Below are 5,051 nucleotides of genomic sequence, written 5' to 3'. Positions count from 1 at the left end.
GCTGCAGCTCTCTGATTACGCTTCTGTAGTCACATCTCCCTCTGACCACAGTCAGGGAAAATTTTCTGCTTTTAGTGACCTCTGTGTTTATACTAAAGACAGTGAAAGTAAAAGTGAATTCACTCAGTCATGTCTGACTCTTTGTGACCGCATGGACTGTAGCCTGCTAGGCTGCTCAGTCCATGGGATTCTCCGGGCAAGAATACTGAAGTGGGTTGCCATTTCCTTCTCCAGGGGATCTTCCCGACACAGGGTTTGAACCTGGGTCTCCTGAGCTGCAGGCAGACACTTTACCTTTACACTAGGCTGACCCCAGTCATCTCTGATAATCTCCCCATCTCAGGGTTCCTAACCTTAATCACACCTGCAAAGTCCCTTATGCTATGTAAGGAAACATATTGAGAGGTTCCAGGAATTAGGCTATAAACATCTTTTGGGGGGATGAAGGAGACATTATTCTCCCTACCACAAGGTGTGTTATGGAGAAAAGTCTAGCATTGTTAATGGTAAGTAGGCAGTTCTGTATATAATGACATGGAAAATATCTATGATATATTGTGAACTAGAAATAAACATGTTCAGTAAGTATTTATAGTATGTCCTAATTTTGTAGAATTTCCATTGTTCCCAATAAATGCTGAATGAATTCTCTCTAAGCCACCCCCACTGCCAAAGCCTGGCTTCTGGGGGCAGATGGTGGAGCCTACCTCACCCCTCAGCTCTCAGGGTATTGGGTGGCAGCCGGGGTGGTTTTGCTGTCATTGGTCATTAGATTTTTGGCTAATTTGACAAATCATTAGTTGTCTTTTAGCAAACCCATTTGTGGCAAATTGATCTAACAATGATAGTAACAATGATGACAATAAATAATGAAATAAAAAATGATCACAGATTCACCAACCGTCTATTTACTGGCTCCCTCCTTTGCACCTAGACTGCTCCTACTCTGTGTTTGATGGCTCTTGTGTTTGATGTGTATTCATCCCTCGCATTTTTGTCCTGTTCATTTTGTTTTAAATTTCTGATTCTTCACTGGACAATTCTTTCTTCACAGTCCTGTTTAAGGAGAAGTGTTTAGAAAAGTCCAAGAAACCAGAAAGTAGAGAGGAAAGAATCTGATGCAGGTATAGGAGGGGGTGGCCAGAAAGGGCCACACAGTCTGATTGGTCAGAGGCAGGTGTCAGTCAAGCAAGCTGGAAAGTGGGAAGGTGGGGTTTAGAGGAATTTGCCGAGAGGGAAAAAGGACATTTGCAGGAGATTCTTAATTTTTGAGAGTGCTGCATGGAATCCCAGGCAAGATAGAAAATCCAAGTTGGGATTCTACAGTTTGGGGTAGGTTCTGAGATGCAGACCCAACAGCCTATGAGGGGAAGAGACCCAAGAAAGGAGGCTGTGCCAGTAACTCAGTCACTGGTGCAGTAGTCCCCAGGCATGGTGCCTAAGCCTTGGCTCCTGGGGTTGTCCTGTGCCCCTACGCTGTTAGGGGGTCTTGGCTTTAGCGTTTAGCCAATGCTGCTCTTGATCCAAGCTGAGGACTGAGGCTAACTCTAACTCCATTTATGCTTTTAGTGGACACTGAGTTCTGAACATCTAATAAGAGCAGGCTCTGTAGTTATAATTTAAAAATTTATCACCTTCCAAACTATATACAATATTCCAATATATCCACGAAGGGATGGGCAGCAGAGCTTAACTGCTTCCCGAGGGGAGGAGAGTGAGCGGCAAGAGGCACAGGAGGGTGCTCTCACCTTCACTCGGTGGGCCTCTGTCTCCATTTTGGCAGCAGACCCACATTCACATACAGGAACTCTAATTAAAAATAAAAAGAAGTCAATACTTGATACATTGTGGTTACTACTGTTTATAGCTCTGCACTGCTTGATTTATTTAATACCCAGTTGGTATGAGTTTCCAATGAGATCACATTGGCAGTTGGAAGAGTGTTGTGGTTACAAACAAGCTTGTGGGCAGAGATTCCTCAGCAACCAGATCCTTCATCTATCTCAAGTTTAGTCTGCCCAGGTAACTCTCCCTCAATTAGTGATAACAGTACTTGGTTTCCCAGGATCCTGCCAGGTTTTTGCCCTCTTTTCTATGGCTTCTGACTTAGTAACTCTCAGCACACAAAACAACTGCCCTCTGTGTCCCATTTCCTTTGGATCTGTTGCCTGTTCTATAACAGCACAAACCTGAGAATTCAGTCAGAATGAACACCTTAGGTGGCTGCTAATAAGTTAATTTATTAGCAGGAGCAGCGGCTCAGAGGAGTTACCCCATGTCCAAGGTCAGGAGCGATGGCAAGAGAAGATACCCCATGTCCAAGGTCAGGAGTGGCGGCGTGAGGAGATATCCGACATCCAAGGTAAGGAGCAGTGGCTGCACTTTGCTGGAGCAGCCATGAAGAGATACCCAACATCCAAGGTAAGAGAAACCCAAGTAAGATGGTAGGTTCTAAGAGAGGGCATCAGAGGGCAGACAGACTGAAACCACAATCACAGAAAACTAACCAATCTGATCACATGGACCACAGCCTTGTCTAACTCAATGAAACTAAGCCATGCCATGTGGGGCCACCCAAGATGGTCATGGTGGAGAGGTCTGACAGAATGTGGTCCACTGGAGAAGGGAATGGAAAACCACTTCAGTATTCTTGCCTTGAGAACCCCATGAACAGTATGAAAAGGCAAAAAGATAGGTCACTTAAACATAAACTCCCCGGGTTGGTAGGTGCCCAATATGCTACTGGAGATCAGTGGAGAAATAACTCCAGAAAGAATGAAGGGATGGAGCTAAAGCAAAAACAACACCCAGTTGCTGATGTGACTGGTGATAGAAGCAAGGTCTGATGCTGTAAAGAGCAATATTACATAGGAACCTGGAATGTTAGGTCCATGAACCAAGGCAAATTGTAAGTGGTCAAAAAGGAGGTGGCAAGAGTGAACGCTGACATTCTAGGAATCAATGAACTAAAAAGGACTGGAATGGGTGAATTTAACTCAGATGACCATTATATCTACTACTGTGCACAGGAATCCCTTAGAGGAAATGGAGTAGCCATCGTAGTCAACAAAAGAGTCCGAAAAGCAGTACTTGGATGCAATCTCAAAAACAACAGAACAATCTGTTTGTTTCCAAGGCAAACCATTCAATATCACGGTAATTCAAGTCTATGCCGTGACCAGTAACGCTGAAGGAGCTGAAGCTGAACGGCTCTATGAAGCCCTACAAGACCTTGTAGGACTAACACCCAAAAAGATGTCCTTTACACTATAGGGGACTGGAATGCAAAAGTAGGAAGTCAAGAAACACCTGGAGTAACAGGCAAATTTGGCCTTGGAATACAGAATGAAGCAGGGCAAAGGCTAATAGAGTGTTGTCAAGGGTAAGCACTGGTCATAGCAAACACCCTCTTCCAACAACACAAGAGAAGACTCTACACATGGACATCACCAGATGGTCAACACCGAAATCAGATTGATTATATTCTTTGCAGCCAAAGATGGAGAAGCTCTATATAGTCAGCAGAAACAAGACCGGGAGCTGACTGTGGCTCAGATCATGAACTCCTTATTGCCAAATTCAGACTTAAATTGAAGAAAGTAGGGAAAACCACTAGACCATTCAGGTATGACCTAAATCAAATCCCTTATGATTATACAGTGGAAGTGAGAAATAATTTAAGGGACTAGATCTGATAGAGTGTCTGAAGAACTATAGCCAGAGGTTCGTGACATTGTACAGGAGACAGGGATCAAGACCATCCCCAAGAAAAAGAAATGCAAAAAGGCAAAATGGCTGTCTGAGGGGGCCCTACAAATAGCTGTGAAAAGAAGAGAAGAGAAAAGCAAAGGAGAAAAGGAAAGATATAAGTAGCTGAATGCAGAGTTCCAAAGAATAGTAAGGAGAGATAAGAAGGCCTTCCTCAGCAATCAATGCAAAGAAATAGAGGAAAACAATAGAATGGGAAAGACTAGAGATCTCTTCAAGAAAATTAGAGATACCAAGGGAACATTTCATGCAAAGATGGGCTCGATAAAGGACAGAAAGGGTATGGACCTAACAGAAGCAGAAGAATTAAGAAGAGGTGGCAAGAATACACAGAACTGTACAAAAAAGATCTTTGTGACCCAGATAATAACGATGGTGTGATCACTCACCTATAGCCAAACATCCTGGAATGTGAAGTCAAGTGGGCCTTAGGAAGCATCTCCACAAACAAATCTAGTGGAGGTGATGGAATTCCAGTTGAGCTATTTCAAATCCTGGAAGAGGATGCTGTGAGAGTGCTGCACTCAATATGTTAGCAAATTTGGAAAACTCAGCAGTGGCCACAGGACTGGAAAAGGTCAGTTTTCATTCCAATTCCAAAGAAAGGAAATGCCAAAGAATGCTCAAAGTACCACACAATTGCACTCATCTCACATGCTAGTAAAGTAATGCTCAAAATTCTCCAAGCCAGGCTTCAGCAATACGTGAACCGTGAACTTCCAGACGTTCAAGCTGGTTTTAGAAAAGGCAGAGGAACCAGAGATCAAATTGCCAACATCTGCTGGATCATGGAAAAAGCAAGAGTTCCAGAAAAGCATCTATTTCTGCTTTATTGACTATGCCAAAGCCTTTGACTGTGTGGATCACAATAAACTGTGGAAAATTCTTCAACAGATGGGAATACCAGACCACCTGACCTGCCTCCTGAGAAACCTGTATGCAGATTAGGAAGCAACAGTTAGAACTGTATATGGAGAAACAGACTGGATCCAAATAGGAAAAGGAGCACGTCAAGGCTGTATATTGACACCCTGCTTATTTAACTTATATGCAGAGTACATCATGAGAAATGCTGGGCTGGAGGAAGCACAGGCTGGAATCTAGATGCTGGGAGAAATATCAATAACCTCAGATATGCAGATGACACCACCTTTATGGCAGAAAGTGAAGAATAAAGAGCCTCTTGATGAAAGTGAAAGAGGAGAGTGAAAAAGTTGGCTTAAAGTTCAACATTAAGAAAACTAAGACGATGGCATTTGGTCCCCTCACTTCATGGCAAATAG

This window comes from Bos mutus, chromosome 10 (genome assembly GCF_027580195.1).
Source record: "Bos mutus isolate GX-2022 chromosome 10, NWIPB_WYAK_1.1, whole genome shotgun sequence".
Lineage (NCBI taxonomy): Eukaryota > Metazoa > Chordata > Mammalia > Artiodactyla > Bovidae > Bos > Bos mutus.
The sequence above is the reverse complement of the archived record's forward strand: the minus strand, read 5'-3'. Positions refer to the sequence as shown.